This window comes from Rhinopithecus roxellana, chromosome 5 (assembly GCF_007565055.1).
Source record: "Rhinopithecus roxellana isolate Shanxi Qingling chromosome 5, ASM756505v1, whole genome shotgun sequence".
Taxonomy (NCBI): Eukaryota; Metazoa; Chordata; class Mammalia; order Primates; family Cercopithecidae; genus Rhinopithecus; species Rhinopithecus roxellana.
The window spans coordinates 139,611,254-139,631,684 of record NC_044553.1 but is presented as its reverse complement, the minus strand read 5'-3'; the positions used below and the strand labels follow the sequence as shown (position 1 = coordinate 139,631,684).

The following is a 20,431-nucleotide window of genomic DNA, read 5'->3' as shown; positions in this document are numbered from 1 at the left end:
AGCATTGATTCTTATCCAGATTTTAACTTACCGTCTTGGCTACCCCTTAGGCACATCTCAAACCCTCTTAACCCTGCCTGTCTGGGGCCACTGGACTGAATCATTCTGCCATCCGAGGCTACTACTGCAGGTCCTTTCACTACTTCGGAACTCAGATGAAGTACTACATTGAAGGATGTGGAATCTGGATTTCTTATCTGCTGCTAAAGGAGCTAGAAGATGCACCCTCAAAATGTGGGGAGTTGAGCCAGCATGGTGTGAACCCTGACCAAAGGGGAATAAGAGAGATGGGAGCTGGCAGGTACATTTCCTGTCCTAGCACCGGCCCCTCCAGTGGAAGGTTTTGAGGTACCATAGTTCCCAACAGCCTCTCTGACTCAGCAACAAGCTGATTCTTGTGAAGCCATGGCCAGTTTAGGCCCATTCCATCTTATGTTTGCTTTCCCTACCTCTCTTCTCTTCTCTTACTTGGGCTTCCCTGGGATTGCTGTAAAACACTAGCGTAGAAGCTTGGCCTCAGGCTCTGCCTCCTAAGGAATCTGTCCTAAGACATGTTCACACCTGCTAGTATTTCCTTAGAGAATCGTGGGCCAGTGGAGGTAGAAGAGGGAAGAACACTATGCATCAGGTGGTCTTTAGAGCTTGTATGTAGCGGAGCTTGCCTGGAAGTTCAAGGCCTCAGCCATGCATCCGCTGTCCTTGTCTGTGCAAGTGAGTGGTGTTGGCCACCCTCATTTAGGGGAATTGGGTGGATGGATGCATTAGTAGAAAAAGATCCATCATTTGGAACCTGTGAACTTGTTCCTATGGAGGCTGACCATCTGTTCCATAATTTCCTGTTTTTAAAAATCCCAATTTAAGAAATCAAATACATACATAACTTTTATGTCAGTAATACAGTTGTGAAAATGGATCCTTACCAATATTTGTGATACATTCTGGGTTTAAATCCTAGCTTTGCCACTTACTGCTTGTGTGACCTTGAGAAACTTAGCCAGGCCAAGCCTTAGTTTCCTTAACTGGAAAAGAGTCATTAATAATAGCAACTTATATCAGGACGTTGTTGTAAAGATGGGACAAGATAATGCATTTGTAGGCCTCAACACAGTACTGTATAGAGTAAGTACTCACAGGATATTAGTTATAGTTATTAATATTCTCTCTTTAAAATACAATTTGAGAATGATAGAGTGTTAATCCTAGTATAGTAAACAAATTTAAGTTTAGAGTTTTTTTTTTTTTTAATTTGTAGAGCTTAGAAAGATTTTATTTTGATTTTAAGAGGTATTTTCTTGGTTTGAAACTTTTTTCTAGGGAATCAGAATCTCAGACCCAGTTTTAATCTTGTTAAAAAGGGTGAGAAGGCATGATAAAAAGTTTCTATGGAAGTGGTGTTTACCTGCCAGGTATTTTGTTTTATTGGAAATGTGTGAGAACAACATAGGGTTTGAGACTACGTAAGTGTATTTCCTATCTTCCAAATATTTTTAAGGTCATTGTAAATAACTTTATATCAGTCCCAAATTAATAAATTTGTGGAAACAGAAGCAGAAAGGTTTTGCAATGTTGCTGTGGTCATTCAGAGAATTTGTGGCAGAGAAGATCCCAGGAACTAGCCTCTTGCCCCTTACCTGAGGCGAGCTTCAATCTGTGCCAGGTAAACAGAAAAGTACTTCCTCCAGGGAAGCACATAATCAGGATTAACAATGTGTATGCTGGTAACTTTTTGCCTTTTTTTACAAAGCTGTATTAAGAGTCATTAAGCTTTGAACTGTAATCTGGGTTCATTATTGACTCCTTACAATCAAGCTTCCAGTTTAACTGTTCTACTTCATTCCACAAATGCTTGTCACTTTCTGATATGGTTTGACTGTGTCCCTACCCAAATCTCATCTTGAATTCCCACGTGTTATAGGAGGGACTTGGTGGGAGGTAGTTGAATCATGGGGACAAGTCTTTCCCGTGCTGTTCTCATGATAGGGAATAAGTCTCACGAGATCTAATGGTTTTATAAAGAGGAGTTTCCCCTGCACAAGCTCTCTCTCTTTGCCTGCTGCCATCCGTGTAAGATGTGACTTGCTCCTCCTTCCCTTCTGCCACGATTGTGAGGCTTCCCCAGCCACGTGGAACTGTAAGTCCAATTAAACCTTTTTCTTTTGTCAATTGCCCAGTCTTGGGTATGTCTTTGTATGAAAACAGACTAATAACACTTTTCTTCTGTGTAATGGCACTGAGCACTAGAAATGCTGCCAGGAAGGGCATGGTCCATCCCTCCATAAGCTAAACTCTGCAAACTTTCTCAAGTCACCAGTGACCACCAAGGCCCTTTATGTCTCTCCTCCTCAGCATTTGACACTAGAGAAAACTTCTTCTTTTTCAAAATTCCCTCTTGCCATCATGGCCTGGAGTCCTCTGGTTTTTTCCTCTCTCTCTCTGCCTGGCTCTGTCACCTGAGAGTCTAACTTCCCTCTTCCCAGCCCTGCTCCCTTATGTAGGCATGCTCCAAGACTCAGTCATCTTCTTATATCTTTTTACTTCCCCTATTGATAACCTGTTCATTCCCTTGGCTTCATACATTCTTTTTTCTTGGATGACTCTAAAATCTAACTTTTTACTTGTGATTTTTCTCTAGGCACGAAATCTACATTTTCAGAGTCTTTGCATCTCAACATATCCCAAAAACTTATTTCCTATCCTGTCCCCAATTAATTGCACAGTTTAAGGGACCACTCCTAGTTTCCTTAGAGTATGTGTTGAGGTCTTCTCTGCCCTTACCTCAGCTACCATGGCAGTACTATTCTATCACCCAAGCTTAATTGCTATTTCCTATCACTGTTGTTTCTTGTATTCTGTTGAGTAAAGAACAAGCCCAAGGATTCCTATGGCTATAGGTGTTTTCTGTACTTTCATCTTTTTGCCCAGTCAAGGTTTTCTCCCGAACAGTCAATATTTCTTTGCTTTTCTACCGTGTGGATGGTGATGTGGGAGGGCCTGCGCTGTTGCAGAACATGGGAGCGAATAGCTCTAGGGGCAGCGTCAGATAAGAGAACCTGGTTCATATTGCATCGTGTGTGAATGGCACCCCCCGGAGTTGTGCAACGCAGTGCTGTGGAAGTGTAAGCATGCAAGGGATGGAGTGTCACTGAGTCCTTCTGGGATGCCAAAGACTTGAGTGGCAGGAACAAGTTGAGGGGAGTTGGCAGTTCAACCCGGAAGGAAAGTTTGAGTTTTACAAAAGAGGAAGGGGGAGATAGTTTTTCCTCTGCGTCATCTACCTGGGGGAATAAAACCCTGTGTTTTTCTAGACAAATCTGCATTGAGCTGACTTCATTGTAGAGCTACCCACCAAGCCTGAGATTTGTGGCCTGGAGCTCTGTTTTCCTCTAATCCTTGTTATTCTTGGTATAGACAGTATTGGCAGGAGCTCTAAACATAAAGGTTTTGTGTGCCTGCAGCTATACTGATAAATTAGGATTAAACCACTCTCATGTCACAACTGGACTCCCTTGGATATGGTTTTCCTATGGTCCAAAGAGGTTGGTCATAGCTCTGGTCACAGTGCTGCCTCCTGTTGACTGAAATGGCCCAGATGACTTGGCCACACCAGCAGTAGGACACCTTGGCTGATACTTATAACAGCAGTGTCCTCTGTTCAGGGGCCTGTGCAGCACCCAGACAGGCAGGTTGCCACCTTCCACTGCACAGGCTATGTGGTACACACTCTTCGTGAGCATGGCTCACATAGATGACCATGGGAATGGGCCCTGAAGTTGTCCACTCTGGTGACCCTGCCTCTGGTACCTTCTCTCACTGCTCATTTCCAGGCCGACCGATGTATCGCATTGAGCCAGCTAGGCCCTTTCCTGTCTCAGGCTGAAGCTCACACTGCTGCTTCCCTTTTGTCCCCAAATTTCTAAGGTCTCCTCCTCCTTTGCACTTTCACTTCCTGAATGCCATGACCACAGGAATGAAATCAGCAAGTTCTTGTTCTCTCTCTTGACCAGACTAACTCCTCCCAACCTTTATGGGTAGAAATAACGATGGTAATAGATAGCATTGACTGAGCGCTTATTATTCATGAAAAAGTTTACCTGCAGCATCTTACAGAATCTCTGAGGTAGATAATACTAGATGAAACTCAGGCTTAGAGCATTTCAGAGACAGATGTTCCATGACTAGAGTTAGCCATGGGGGACTTGGCCTGCTGCCTGAAGAGCTTGTGCTCTGAGGGTATGCTAGGCATCCTCCTATGACTCAGGTTAGATACAGCCTCTTCCAGGAAGCCGCCCTGGGCTCCCCACACCCTGCCCCTGACCTTTTATCATGCTCCTCAGTATCCCGTGCTGTCATGCAAGCTCAGGGCCTCTCAGAGGTGGTGGAGAGAGAGCTATGTTCCTTGCTTTTTCTGAGTTCCCAGAATATTAAAAACTGAAGAAGCTCCAAGACAGGATTAGAAAAATATTATGATTTTTTTGGATATATTTTCTTTTCTGATTTGACCAAATTAAAACCTTAAATTTATAACCGTATACATAGAAACCCACAATTAATATAATTTTGCTATGTGCAAGGCAGCTATAGGAGTTACAGTATAATTTTTTTTTTTTTTTTTGAGATGGAGTCTCACTTTGTTGCCAGGCTGGAGTGCAGTGGTGCAATCTTGGCTCGCTGCCCCCTCTGCCTCCCAGGTTCAAACAATTCTCCTGCCTCAGCCTCCCGAGTAGCTGGGACTGCAGGTGCACACCATCACACCCAGCTAATTTGTGTATTTTTAGTAGAGACAGGGTTTCACCATGTTGGCCAGGATGGTCTTGGTCTCTTGACCTCATTATCCACCTGCCTTGGCCTCCCAAAGTGCTGGGATTACAGGCGTGAGCCACCGTGCCTGGCCACAAAAGATATGTATTGAACTGTGTATGCAGAATAACCTGATATTGGGACATGAATTTAAGGTTGTGGGAGGCACATCTCATATCAGTCCTTTTGGTGTAATACTTGAAGTCCTTTGTGAGTATGTGATCATTGGCTAATTGGCCTTTCTGGAATCTGGATTGTTTTTTTATCCGTAACATTTAGCAGAGGGTCAGGGCTCGGCACATTGGGGGCTCTTAATTCGTCTTGGTTGATTGAATGAATGAGTCAGTGAATTGTCTGTGAATAGTCTCAGACATCAGAACGATTTTAGTTAGAATCCCAGACTACTCTTTACTACTCTGACCTTGAGCACGATACTTAACCTCTCTGGCCTCAGCTTTTGTCATCTCTGAAATGCTGGTGTTATTAATGGTGCCTACCTCATAAGGTTGATAAGAGGAACAAAGGAGGTAATGTACCTCATCTATAGGATGGCGAAAGTAGACTGTCATGAACAGTGCTTGGGTCCAGGGGCAGGGGTGGTAGGAGACAGGTCATGGGCATCATTGTCAGCAAAGCGAGAGCCACTCCAGCTGCCTCCTTTCTCTGTGTCTTCATGTCCCCAACCAGCTATGGAGAAGAAGGATTAGTGATCCCAGGAGAGTCTCCAAAGCACCTGACTTTGTTCCCAGGGCCCTTAGCCCCTTTCCACATTCTGCCACTTGATGGGCAACAGTGAGCAGATCTTACCTTTTAAATAACACTCTGCAGTCCAGCAAGCATCCTCACCCACATCAGTCCAGCAAGCATCCTCACCCACATCAGTCCAGCAAGCAAGCATCCTCACCCACATCAGTCCAGCAAGCAACCTCACCCATATCAGTCCACCAGGCATTCTCACTCACATTATTAAATGAAGTAATAATCTCATTGCCTCAATAATTTACATTATCTCATTTATAATTATTATCTCATTTAATAATTACTCTTTTAATCAATATTAAATGGCCTGTGGTGTCAGGATATTCCTACTCTTGTTGTATCATTCCTGGCATCTTCTCGTCCCCTAATGGCAGAGTTATCATGGAGGATATTTGTTCTTGTATTTACTGAGTTCTTTGGCAACATCTTCATTTTTTTTTTCACATCTAGTATTTAAGGAATCTCATGGAGAAAAGCCTCATTTCAAACTTTTCTGTTTCAAAGTGGCCAGATAGAGAGTGGGCTGCTTGGTCCAGGACCTCTAACTCATGCATGCCCTTGTATTGAAAAGCAGGGCATAGCAGCACTCCCTATCTGGGACTCCACCATCTTTTCTGTCCATTTGGAGTCACAGGGTTCTAAAGCTTGGATGGAGCTTTCTAAGTGTGAGCATCCACATTGCTCTGGCATGTGAGAGCATTGGCCACTTCTTTTCTTTTGCTACAGATTCTCCCTGGATAACTGGATCCATTCTGTCTGATGATCATGTCCTAACTTGTGTCTCGAGCCTCAAGCTTCAAACTCAAAAGTCCATGCGCCTAGTTGACATCTCTCTTGGATGTCTAATGAGCATCCCAAATGTATCGTATTTAAAAAGAAATGCTTACTTTACTCCCGAATCCTCTTTCTCTCTACCCCGATCAATGGCACTATCACCCACCCTGTTCTCCACCAGAATTCCTTCCCCTCCCTCCTATGTGACATTCATCAGAAAGTCCTGAAGACCCTGCCTCTAAAATATATCTCAGATGACATGTCTTTCTCTTTGTCTTCACTGTTTCATCCAGACTCTGGCCATCATCATCTTTTTTTTTCTTTATACAAAAATAAACCACTTTATTCTCAGTGTTGCTAATAGTTTAAATTACAACAGTAAGAAAGCTTTTAATGTTTGATTAAATGTTGCTAATATTTTAAATTACAACAGTAAGAAAGCCGTATTTTCACATGTGCAACAGATTTGTTTATTTATTTATTTATTTTTTGAAACGGAGTCTCTCTTGTCGCCCAGGCTGGAGTGCAATGGCGTGATCTCTGCTCGCTGCAACCTCCACCTCCTGGGTTCAAGCAGTTCTCCTGCATCAGCCTCCCAAGTAGCTGGGATTACAGATGAATGCTACCACGCCGGGCTAATTTCTTTGTATTTTTAATAGAGATGAGGTTTTACCATGTTAGTCAGGCTGGTCCCGAACAGCTGACCACTTGATCTGCCCGCCTCAGCTTCCCAAAGTGCTGAGATTACAGGCGTGAGCCATCACACCCGGCCAACAGATTTATTTTTTAAAGGAATGGATTTTGAGAGAAAACAATGTGAGGCAGAGTATGGAATAGAAAATAAATACAAATGTAGGCTATTTTGCTAATTGTTTTATGACCACAACAAGTTAGTACAGAGAATGCCCTGTACAAAACACAATAAAGGTTCAAACATCGAGGTGTTCCCTTAGCAAGGCTGAAAATTTCAGTCTCTGGTATTTGGAATTTAGGCTGCAGTCTTTGTTTTTGGATAGACCACTGGTGGGTGGCACAATCCATGCTTTTAACCAGATTTAAACAGAAGAATGGCCACTTTGCCCAGGTAGAAATGAAGTGTTTGGTTTCATGTGTCGGGTAACTACCGAAGTTCCTCCCGACAATGCAATGTCGGGTGGGGTTGTACATCTTGTCACATTCCTTCTTGATATGAGCCACAGTGTTCTTCTCTTTGTTGTATTTCTCCAGCGCCTGAGTAGCACACTCCACCGAGTTCTGTTGCATCTCTTCAGACATGTCCGCATTTTTGATCGCGGCCTTTTGGTCACACATGGTTACCCATGGAGAAGGGGGCTAGCCGACTGCAACGGTCTCCTGGGGAGGTGCTAGCATCGCCCGGCTGGAGCTGCCATCGCTGCTGAAGCTGTGGTGCATCTAAGAAGAAAGCTTTTAATGTTTGACAGAAAGTTTTAAAGGTCACAAAACAATCATATTTTCCCCTTTGCGAAGACTGCTTTGCATAGTTTCAGCTTGCATGGTCAGTTAATTTTTTTTTAATTTTAAAAATTCTGTTAAATTACAACTATAAAATGGACCATCTTAACCATTTTTAAGAGTAGAGTTCAGTGGCATTATGTCCTTTCACATCGTTGTGCAACTATTGCCACATCCATCTCCTGAACTCTTTTTGTCTTGCAAAACTGAATCTTCGTACCTGTTAAACACTAACTCCTCTGCCTCCCCGGGCCCCTGGCAACCACCATTCTACTTTCTATTCTGTTAATGTGACTGTTCTAAGTACTTCATATAAGTGGAATCATATAGTATTTGTCATTTTGTAACTGGCTTATTTCACTTAGCATGATGTCCTCAAGGTTCATTCATGTTGTAGCATGTATCAGAACTTGCTTTCTTTTTAAGGCTGAATACTGTTCCATTGCGTGTATATACTACATTTTGCTTATCCATCCCGTTCATCATTGGACACCTAGGTTGTTTCAGGCCACTGTCATCTCTTCTCTCAACTGTTTTGACAGCCTCCTGATCGTTCGCTTTAATTCCAGCCTTTCCCTTTCCATCCTCTTCTTTGCTGAGTTTCGAAAACGGCAAAGCAAATTTTGTTGCTCCTCTTTACACTTCTTCAGTGACTTCTCATCGTGCTTGGAATAAAAGGTAAACATCTTCGTCTGAATCACAAGACCTCGTAGTTCTCAAAACTCATGACCTTTACAACCTCTCATGCCTCTTGCCTACTCTGTTCCCAGGTCAAGTTTTTTCTGGGTTTGTTTATTTGTTTTTCTCATCTCAGACTCTTTGTGTCTTTGGTTCCCTTTACCTTGAATCCTCTTCACTTTTCATCCCATGGTGGTTGGCTTCTTCTTATCTTTGAGATGATAGTTAAGTGTCACCTCTTCAGAGACATCTTCTGTCACTCTATGTATAAGATTCCTTGTTATTCCTTGTCTTCGTTCTATTTATTTGTAGGTCTTTTGTTTTTGGTTGACTTGTTTCCTACTTCCTTTTCCCTCATGATGTAAGCTCCTTGAAGGCACGGTCTATGTCTATCTCATTTACTTTTTTTTATTTTTTTTTTTGAGGCGGAGTTTCGTTCCTTTTGCAAAGCCTTGCCAGGCTGGAGTGCAATGGTGTGATCTCGACTCACTGCAACCACTGCCTCCCAAGTTCAAGCGATTCTCCTGCCTCACCCTCTGGAGTAACTGGGATTACAGGCATGTGCCACCACACCTAGCTACTTTTTGTATTTTTAGTAGAGGCAGGGTTTCACCATGTTGGTTAGGCTGGTCTCGAACTCCTGACCTCAGATGATCCACCTGCCTTGGCCTCCCAAATTGCTGGGATTACAGGTGTGAGCCACTGCACCTGGCCCTCATTTACTTTTGTACCCTGAACATCTAGCTGGTATTTAATAACCACTTGTTGGATGAATGAATAAATATCCTATTTAAGGAAAGAGTGTGAGAGAAGATGCCACAATTGAGTCTACTTTTCCTTTCTTTCCTTTTTTCCTCACTCTCCCCTCATCCCACCTTCAAAACATTCTAAAATGTTAACATCCCTCACAGTTAAGAAGAATCACTGGTGTGTAATGATCACTCCTGCTCCAGGAAACTGGTTGAACTGCCTCCTGATGTAGAGGCCTCCTGATGTAGACAGGGAGCATACCCCAAAATTTTCCTTAACTTTCTCCACTAAAAATGATCACTTTTCCAGCCTTGCCCCATGTCTCTGAAAAGGCAACCTAATTTTACAGTGGTCTAAATAAGCAAGGCAGGAAAAAAGAAATTAAACCTGGAGAGAGAATACCCAAGTAGTATGTTTCAAAGTGCGACATGTAATTTTGTATTTTCTGCTGTTTTACGTTGCCTTTGTTTATTCTCTATTATGGATAATGGTTGATTTTAGTTGAAGTTAGTCCCTTATCCATATTGGGAAATTATTTAAAGAAGGCTTTGCCTAGACTCCCAAGATTTTAAACTCTGGAGTATATTCTCTCATTTTTTACTGTTATACTCCCTTTTTCTTTCACAATCTCATTGACAATCAGAGATTTTCTTGGTTTATATATTGGTTTTCTGTAAGTGTTTATCACAGGACCACAAAATATGTGTTGAAACCTCACTGTTTGTTAGGTCAGAAGTCTGGCACAGTCTGAATGGGTTCCCTGCTCAGGGTACCATGGGCAGAAATCAAGGGTTGGCCAGTGGTGGTCTCAGTGGAACTCAGGGTCCCCTTCAGGCTATGGCCTATTGTTGGCAGAGTTCAGTTCCTTGTGGTTGCAGGACTGAAGCCCCCATTGAAAGAGCTCATTAATTAGATTTGGCTCACCTGGATCATCTCCCGGTCCTAAGGTCAATTAAATAGTAACCTTAATTACATCTGTAAAATCTGTTTTGCCATGCAGTATAACATAACCACAAGAGTAATACCAGGGCTCAGATATAAAGGGGTCATTTTAGGATTCTGCCTACCACATTGATCTCTTTTGTTTTTTTTTGATTGGAGTTACATTCATCTCCATGCATCAGAAAGTCTAATTCTAATAGCTTAAGCAAAAATATACTTTTTCACATAAAAAATAGAGAAACAAATGATTGTTGGTATCAGTTCAGTGGCTTAGTGACATCAGGACCAATGACTGTTATTCTCTTAGCCTGTCCTTCCTATGATTATTGTAGCTCCAGCTATTAAGACCATATTCAAGTTGGGAAAAAAGAGAACATGAGAAGGATCAGAGCTGCATGAACTACATCTGTCTCCTTCATTGGGATAGCAAAACAAAACCAAGACAAAAAATACTTTTTAGAACTATATTTCTCACCATATCTCCATTTATGTCTAACTAGCTAGAACTTGGTGAAGTTGCCACCTCTAGGTGAAGACAGGAAAGCAGGAATAGGAATTATAGTGATTGGCTTAAACCAGGATGATGAGAAGAAATGGATGCTAGTGATGCAGTGAACTCTGTCAGTTATACCTCATTTCTGGAAGGCAGAATGTGCTGTCGTGGAAAGAGTGCAGAATTTATAGAGTCAGGAGGTCTGTAATTCTGTCCCAGTTCTGGGAGATGGTTAGCTATGTGACCTTGATCTAGTCACAGAACCTCTCTGAGCCAGTTACTTTGTCAAGTGAGATAAATATTTTCTTTACTTATCTCAGGGTTACTGTAAAAATGAATTGAAATGACCCATGAAGTTCTTTCCATTCTGGAACTATATACTAATTGTACTTTTTGGTAACTGGTAAAAAATAAGACAATTTCATTGATTCTAAGAAATATGTGTGTGTGTGTGTCTGTGTGTGTGTGTGTGTGTGTATATATGTATATATATGTATATATATATGTTTTTTTTGAGACGGAGTCTCACTCTGTCGCCCAGGCTAGAGTGCAGTACCTCAATCTCGGCTCACTGCAACCTCCACCTCTTGGGTTCAAGTGATTCTCTTGCCTCAGCCTCCGAGTAGCTGGAATTATGGGTGCATCCCACCACCCTTGGCTAATTTTCATATTTTCAGTAGAGACAAGGTTTCACCATGTTGGCCAGTCTGGTCAGAAAATCCTGACCTCAAATGATCCACCCTCCTCGGCCTTCCAAAGTGCTAGGATTACAGGCATGAGCCACTGCACCCAGCCTTAAAAAATATTTTATCTTCTCTGAAATTAGATTAATTGTAAAATGCATCTAATTTATGTATGGCTATAAAATACAGATAAGAAATTATCCACATCAGCTCCCCACGGTCACACAGGTAAAATATTAGTATTTTCATTTCAAAAAAATATGAAGGAGAGTTAAACCAAGATGAATGTACCAAGATGGAGTAAGTCAATATCTTCTGAGAGTTCAAGGAACTGGAAAATGTTTTGCAAACTTTAAAGCCTGACCTCCTACCAGAGCCATTCACTAATGTAATACACTGCTCAGGTACCTGGGGATGTCAGTCAAGGTCACTGCCTCAGGAATGCACCAGAGATCAGAGGCAATGCCTAACCAGTTTTTCAAGCCAAGTGTAACTTAGATTCTTGACTCTGAATGTGGGGCCATGGAATTGTTAGATAGCAGAGCCATTGGGATTGATTATTTTGAAGGAAGGTCGCACAATAGAGTATTTTGTAATTATAACCTTGGGATATACATATATGTATGTATGTACATAAATGTGTGTGTTTATGTATATGCATGTATACACACATATACACACACCCATACACACAAGTAGTATGACTTTAGAGAAGGAAAGGCACCTAGGGTTAGGGGATTATGCTGTGTGTGATTATAAGACAAAAGAAGAGGGAGTTCACTTATGGAGAATCATAGATAGATGCTAACTCTGGTCACAATATGACATTTGTTCCTTTTGGACTTCTTTCTCATACATGTTTGATTTGAGGCTGAAGTGTTCGTTCTGTTTCCCAGTTTCCAATGGAAATTGGAAGAAGATTGGGTGGTCTCCTTTTGTTTTTTAAAAATAAAATATTTAAATGAAAGAATGAAATTTTTTATAAGTTGAAATAATAAGAGCAAACAACCAGGATCACTCAACTCATTTTCTCTTTTAGGAGCATCAAGGTACCTGTTAGTTAAGTGTGTGTGTGTGTGTGTGTATGTGTGTGTGTGTTCTTCAGTGAACTCTGTTCAGGTTTTCTTAATGAGAATTCAGGCCCCTCATCAAGGAAAAGAATGTGAAAGAAGGAAAGGGAAGAGAAGCAGTGTTCAAGTCCTTAAACTGATTTAGTCTTTCTCACAGGGTAATGGGGCCTTCCAGGCTTCTCTTTGATCTCGCAACTTATGAAACAAGCAGCAGGGTTATTTCAGCTTTCTGTTTCAGCTTCTATGGCTCCTGTAGCCCACTGTGACACAGATATCAGTGTATAAAAGCTTGATATTATCTTGTGTCATTGTGCTATGCACAATTCTGAGTGCACAGTAGATAGATGCTTAATAAGGTAGCTGAATATCTTGCTTTAGAAGAACACTGTAAAGAAATATATAGAATTTATGTAGTCTGTTTTTCCCATTCTTCCTTTCTTTGTAGCTTTTGATTTGATCTTTAGTTGCTTGTCCTTGATTAAGAGAAAACTGAGGCCTTACTTGTGGGTTTGGAGTGGACACCAGGATCTAGTTGAAGATGTTTCTGCATAAACTCCAAACAGATGGCTGGACAGGGGTTGCCAGTAGTCTCAAACCCAAAAAGTGGATGTGGAGATTTTCAAAGATGCCGCCTAGCTGAATACCTATGAAAAACAGGTAGACAGGGAAGATGACCAAAGATTTAACAACCCCTTTTGGACCACCAGCCAGGCACAAGTAATATTTTTGTATTATATAGCATAGCTAACCTAACAAAATAAATCATTTTCCCTGCTCTGGAGCAATGAAATTAATCTATATGGCTGAGTGAAACCTTCCTTTTATTCTCAGATGATTTATAAAATTTCTAATTAATTTTCAGGACATTAGTATGAAATGACCTGTAGTTTAGATGTCTGAACTAGTCTCTTTTTAAAAGTGAGCACAAGTCAGAAAGTAATGTTCCAGAGGAGGACTTCCAGTTCTGGTTATAATTGGTAACTAGCCATTCTGCAGTGAACAACCACAAAACAACAACATCTATGAGGCAACTATTTTCAGGCTTCAGTCAACAGGCAGCGCAAGATTTTCTATCCTGAGGTGAGCCCGACACTCGCCTTGGCTCTTTTCCAGGGAAGAGTTTCCTGACTGCAGCATAGTCAGCTGGAGTCTAAGCCAAGCACAGCAGTCCTGCTGAGCTAAGAAAACAGAGATCAGAGTTTGGGGCAATTGAAGCAGCTGGAATCTGTAGGACAGAGCACCAGAGGGCAGAGAGTTGGGGAACAGAGAGCATGGGGATGGGGAGAGAGGAGCAGAAGTATGTCTGGGTGTACCCAGAGAACCCTTGGCCAGTTTAGAGTGCACAGGTGCATACTGAAACCATACAGATCTTAATAGAGTGGCTGCTGGAGGATTGAGAATGGGACAGAGATACTGGACATCAGGCAGTAGTGGGGGACATTGGTGGTCCAGCCCAGCTACAGTGGAAAGAGCTCATTAATGTCTTATTAACATCTGAAGCATCCAACCAAGATATAGAAAGCCTGTGTCCTAGGGGTAAGGACCATATTCTTAAGGAGGGTCTGTACATTTTTTTCTATAAAGGGCCAGTAGTTATTATTGACCAGTAATTATTTTAGTCCCTGTGAGCCATACAGTATCTGTCACAGCTACTCAACTCTGCTATTGTAGATCAAAAGCAACCATAGACCATATGTAAACTAATGAGCGTGGCTGGTAAATATACTAATAATACAACTTTATTTACCAAAAAAGACAGAGGGCCAGACTTAGGCTGTGGCTGTAGTTTGCCAGCCCATGCTCTAGAGTAAGATTTACTTTAAACTTACCCTAGCAAAGCCTAGAACCAAGCCCTGTGTATTAGTCAGGGTTCTCTAAAGCGACGGAATTAATAGGATAGATGTATATATGAAGGGGAGTTTATTAAGGAGTATTGATCACAACATGAAGTCCCATAATAGGCTGTCTTGAAGCTGAGGAGGAAGGAATCCAATCCTTCGAGCTGAGGAGGAAAGAATCCAATCTGAGTCTCAAAACCTCAAAAGTAGGGAAGCCGACAGTGCAGCCTTCAGTCCATGGCCAAAGGCCCAGGAGCTCCTGGCAAAGCACTGGTGTAAGTCCAAGAGTCCAAAAGCTGAAGAACTTGGAGTCTGATGTTTGAGGGCAGGAAGCATCCAGCATGGGAGAAGGATGAAGGCCAGAAGACTCAGCAAGTCTGGTCATTCCACTTGCTTTTGTCTCCTTTATTCTGGCCACACTGGCAGCTGATTAGATGGTGCCCACCTAGATTGAGAGTGGGTCTGCCTCTCCCCATCCACTGACTCAAATGTTAATCTCCTTTGGCAACAGCCTTAAAGACATACCTGGGAACGATACTTTGCATCCTTCAGTCCAATCAAGTGGACACTCAATATTAACCATCACACCCTGTCAAGATCTGCAGGGGAGACAGAGTTTAGAAATTGAGTCCTACAGCAATTAGAGAGCCTTGGGAAACAAATTAATCCAATGAAGTAAAAGACCAAGCTTTATACAAGCTCTAGGTGAGTAGCTCTTGGTCAAACTGCCTGCTGGAACAAAAATCAGTACTCTGCAAAGGAAAGTCAAATCCAGAAGGTCTTCGGTGTATCACCAACAATTAGGTGTGCAAAAAAATGAAAGAAAGCAAAAAAAAAAAAAAAAAAAAAAAAAAAAAAGCCAAACAAACAAAACCTTAGGAAAGTATTACCCATAGTCAAGCAAAACAAAACAAAACAAAAACAAAAACAAACAAAAGTCAATAGTAACTAATCCCAGATGGTCCAAAGGTTGGATTTAGCAGACAAAGTCTTTAAAGCAACCATTATAAATATGTTGAAAGAACTAAAGGAAAATATTGTCACAATGAGTGAATATATAAGGCATTGCAGCAGAGAAATAGAAACTACAAAAGAACATTCTAGAGTGGAAAAGCTGAATAACTAAGATACAAAATTCACAGGAATAGCTTATGAGTGAATGGAGGTGAGAAGAGAGAGTCAGTGAACGCAAGGACAGACTAACAGAAGAGATGGAAAAGGGGCAGAAAAACACATTTGGAGAAATACTGACTCAATTTTTCCAAGTTTAATGAAAAAACTGACAAACAGATTGAAGAAACTCCACTAACTTTGAGTAAAATGAGTTCACAGAAAACTACATCTAAATGCAGTTGCTGAAAATGAAAGGTAAAGAGAAAATCTTGAAAGCCATTAGAGGAAAAAAGACACATTATATAAGCATGAGTAATTACATATAATCAACTGCTCCTTAGAAACATTCAGACCAAAAGGCAAAATACTGAAGGAAAAATTCTGTGTCTTACGAAAAGTAGCCTTCAAAATCAAGGATGAAATAAAAGATGGACTGCTTTAGAGCAATGCCGTCCAATAGGAATATACCATGAGGCCAGGTGCAGTAACTTGTGCCTGTAATCTCAGCACTTTGGGAGGCTGAAGCAGGTGAATTGCTTGAGCCCAGGAGTTTGAGACCAGCCTGGGCAACATGGTGAGACCCTGTCTCTATGGAAACATTTTTAAAAATTAGCTGGGTGTGATGGTGTGCACTTATAGACCCAGCTACTCAGGAGGCTGAGGTGGGAGGATCATGTGAGCCTGCAGAGGTTGAGGCTGTAGTGAGCTGTGATAGTGCCCTGGTACTCCAGCCTGAGCAAGAGTGAGATCCTGTCTCAGTTAAAAAAGGAAGAAATATAGCATGGGCTATTTATGTATGATTTTAAATTTTTTAGTAGTTTCATTTTAAAACATTAAAAGTGTCAGGTGAAAATAATTTTAACAGTATGTTTTACTTAAGCTAATACATCCAAGATACCATTTTAACATGAAAGCAGTATAAAATTATTAGATATTTTGCACATTTTTATACTCTTCAAAATCTGGTGTACATTTTACACTTAAGTGAACAACTCATTCGGATTAGCCACATATCAGTAATCCCTACGTCTAGTGTCTACTGTATTGGAATTGGATGATATAATTTTAGATCAAAGAGAAGGGGGAATGAACATATTTCCCTATATGCAGATTTCCTCTGAAGCTATTTTACACAGAGTGTTTAAATTAATCTTCCTAAAACATTTACTAACATCTCAGAAGAGCTGAAGAGGCTACCTACTGTATATTAAGGCAAATTCATTCATTCATTCATTCATTCGTTCATTCAGCTGTTTACCCAACAAACATTTACTAAGAGCCATACTGTATTCTAAGAGTTAAAGACATCAAGAAGCAAAAGATCAAGTTCCTTTCCTCATGTAGCCACATTAGCAAATAATTTCATTATAATTTGGTAAATGAGTGTAGGTTAAGATAGTATCAGCTTTCAGAAGATGTGGGGGATAAAGGACCAGTGGGAAGTATGGTACTTTACTTATTGGAAGTTGAGGAGTACCACCATAAATCAGAGTTCTTGATTGCAAGCAACAGAAATTAATTTTGGCTAATATAAGCAGGAAAGAAGTCTATTGAAAGGTATGAAAGAGCTCATTGGATTGCCAGATGACTGTCAAACGTGGCTTGGAAAATAGGTAGGAGCCACAGGACCTAGCCAGCAGTGAACAGAGCCAGAGTCACACCATGGGTCTGATTAGGATGCCGTACTTGTCATCATTTTCACAGAATTAGGTTGTGCCTGCTTCTGGGCTTGCGTCAATTTTCCATTGTTCGCATGCCATGCCACTCTTGCATGTGTTCAAGGCCCTTGTACCTTTTAGCATTCCCTCAATATTCTAGCAGCCATTGACAAAGCCTGGATTAATTACCAGGAGGGATGGAACGATAATATTTTTTCTCAAAAAAGAAAGGATTTTGGGTATTGAGCAGACAAAAAACAATGAGCATGCACATTATAAAGGTTTTATAGCAAAATAATTTGTGTTCTTTATCTTTGCATTCAGTGATTGCCACTTGGCATAAATGCTTGTTGAACCAAGCCTGAGATAATGATTGAGCTAAGACTTGAAGGTGAGCAGGAGCTCATGAAATAAAAATGTCGGGAAAATATATCCTAAAGATAATATTTAATAATGTATTAAATTAATACATGAACAAGTGATCAAATAGGACAAAGTATATTCAAAAACACAGTCTTTCAAATAACTCAGTTCATCAGGAATATAGGGTTCACAAGGGGAGAGAATGACACATGAGATTAGAGAGGTGGATCAGGGCCGGATTCACAAAGTGCCTGCATTTATACTACAATTTTTATTGAGCTTCTAACATGTGCCAGGCACTGTGCTCAATGCTGAGGGTATAGCATGCAACCCCTGCTCTCAGGAATCCTTTGTTCATTTCTCATACCTCACTTTATCCTGTGAGGAGCCTTTGAGGAGCTGGAAGCAGAGCTGTGGCATAGCTATTTTCAGGTTTTAGGAAGATCACTCCAGCATGAAAGGTTGGATAGTAGGTTGGAGCAGGTGATACTGAAGGCAGGGAGACAGGTAGGAGACTTGTAACTGTCTGCGTGAGAGATGATGAGGGGCTGAGCTAAGGCATTGGCAGTGGGAGTGGAGAGGGTAGGCTCCAGAGCTCAAACTCATTCTGAAACTTAGAGCTCCTTTTCCAGGGCACTTGACACCCTCTTCAGATGAGCAGAGTGTATGTAACTCACTGTGGGCTAGACGTGCCATTCCTGCTCCCCCTTCCTAAGTGCCTGTGCCCCACAGCTCTTTTGCTCAGATCCCTCCTTTCCAGCTTAGGGTACAGTTCAAGACCACCTATAGCTCAAGCTCTCAGAAGTCTCTTAACAGTCTTACTTGCTGCTGTCCTACTTTTGGTGACTAACTGCCAGAATAGGTTAGAGAGCAGAGGTTATTGTTTTAGGTTGCTGTGGTATCTCCCTGCAGTTGACAGCTGCTTGAGGGCAGAGATGCTGTTTTGTTCTTGCTTGCACCCTCAGGCCCTAGAATGGGCAGAAACAGTACATGTTCCTGAAGACTCTCGCCCCCAGCTTTGTGAAACACACCAGAGGTACTGATGGCTGAAAAATTCCATCACCACGCTCCTGTCCAGCACTGTCTGAGGAAGGCTAATCTCCCTTAAGCACACTTCTTGAGTCACTCTCTGCTTTTAAACCTCCCACAGCTTCTCATTTCCCCTTGAACTCTTCTTAGATTCTATGGTCAATCAATCCTTTCACTCCATATTCCCCCAGTGGATACCTCTGCTGTCATCAGACAGAGGCTTATTCAGACAGAAACACACCTCATTAAGGTCTGCTTCTGATTCTTACTGTCACTTATGGTGATCCCCTGTCCAGAGGCTTCCCTCGCTGATCCCTCTGTTGGTCCAGAATCAAGGACATCCTTCAGATCTCAGAAACCCACCCAGTCCCATATGCTTCCAGCTCTCAGAGATATCCCTACAGCTAAATTGTGGCACTTCCAGCATGTCCTTTAGCTGGGGCAGTTATTCTGGACTTGTATTTTCTGTTCTCTGGATCCTTTTCTCCTCAGCTGTGATGGGAGCTGCTTGAGGGTTGCTGTCTCAAGGGTAACTGGTACATTTCCAGAAATGTATGTCTCACAAAGGCAATTAGAGGACTGTCATAAGACAACACTACTTCTGTGACCCCCATCTTATCAGACAATTGCATTCTCCCTTCTACAAATTTTTGTTTATAAGCAATGCTGAGAAAGAAGTAGCTCTCTGAAATGGCAACTCCAAAACTTCATTGAAACTTTTAGCATCTGTTGGTCAATCCTCCTGCTGATACTGAGTCACTACTCATTTGTGGTGATTCTAAACCTCATTTTATGATTCACATTCTAAAAATGGGGTGAGGTTTTTACCAAGAAACTAATTCCAGTATGAACTTAACCTCACAATTATTGGGTTCTTCTGTGGGTTTCCAGCTGCTAGCACAGCACTTTTCAAGGTCTAATTTCTTATGGCTTATTGGTGTGGCTCTTCTATGGCAAATACCTAAAATCCATTTTATGGATTTATAGTATAGAATATGATAGGGGGTTCCATGTGATCAATTTGTTCCACCAGTCTTCATTGGGACCAGTCATTGTCTGTCACCAGCCCATGTCTAGTCTGGGACATGTGAAGGAAAGATAGATAAAGTTTTGGGGCTCTTTTTTCGTTCATACATTCTGAGGAATGGTCTCGGTTTCTTGGCCAGAATGCACCTATATCTATAATGAAGAGGATTTAGAATCTGCCTTCTGGGCACTGTAGCTGAGCACGTGACTTTACTTAGCATCTAGAACTTCTTGAACAATGACTGAAACCAGAATCTGCACGTGATAGAAATGGAGTGGTTTCATGAAATCTGCATTCTAGTCCCAGGACTTCTACGAACAAGTTATGCAACCTTGGGCGAGTCATTTAACAACAGCAGCAGTGCTGGCAGTAGCTAACATTCATAAAGGGTTTGGAATGGAGCCTGGGGCAAAGTAAGCCCTCTGTAAGGTCACCTACTGTTTTCATTGTCATTGTTACAGAGGGTTTATTACATCCAGTCCTGAGTACTTGGCATACATTATCTCATTTAATCCTCAGAATTATGGATTGAATTTTTAATTCTTGCTGTACAAGGGTAAACTGAAGCTTAAAGAGGTTGAGTTATGAGTGCAAGACTGTAAAGGACTCCAAGACTGTATAGGACTCAAATCCAAACAACCTAACTCCTGGGCCCATGATCACAATCTATTGGTGCACCTGATTTCCTTGGGCCTCAATTTTCTCATAACACCTGAAATTGTTGATCTTTAAAACCTTCCAGTTTAAAATTTTTAAATATTTTCCCCTTACCTTCACCTTCCTCCCCTATTCTCTTCCCTACCCCACTTATCCATGACGTTTGCTGGGTTCGTCATCACAGGATCGGCAGGATGTTTTCCCTGTTGAGTGATGACACTGCATGTGTCAGCATAGGGACTTGTTTTGTGTGTGTGTGTGTGTGTGTGTGTGTGTGTGTGTGTGTGTGTTTGTTTTTGAGGCTGCAGTGGGGCTAGTTTACATGCT

The 20,431-nt window shown here is 41.6% G+C and overlaps 1 protein-coding gene and 1 pseudogene across 8 annotated transcripts in view; one reads left to right on the top strand and one right to left on the bottom strand.

The window, feature by feature from the left end:
- The window catches only part of STON2 (stonin 2), a 177,567-nt gene that overhangs the window by 16,114 nt on the left and 141,022 nt on the right, over positions 1–20,431 (top strand). The window contains exon 1 of one of the 8 annotated variants that reach the window (XM_030930295.1): positions 141–301. The exons of the other annotated variants lie outside the window; for them this stretch is intronic. The gene's annotated coding sequence lies outside the window, so the exon portion shown is untranslated. Of the gene's footprint in view, positions 1–140; positions 302–20,431 lie in introns of those variants that run through there. 8 annotated transcript variants of the gene reach the window in all.
- Positions 7,376–7,641, bottom strand: LOC104663330 (annotated as a pseudogene).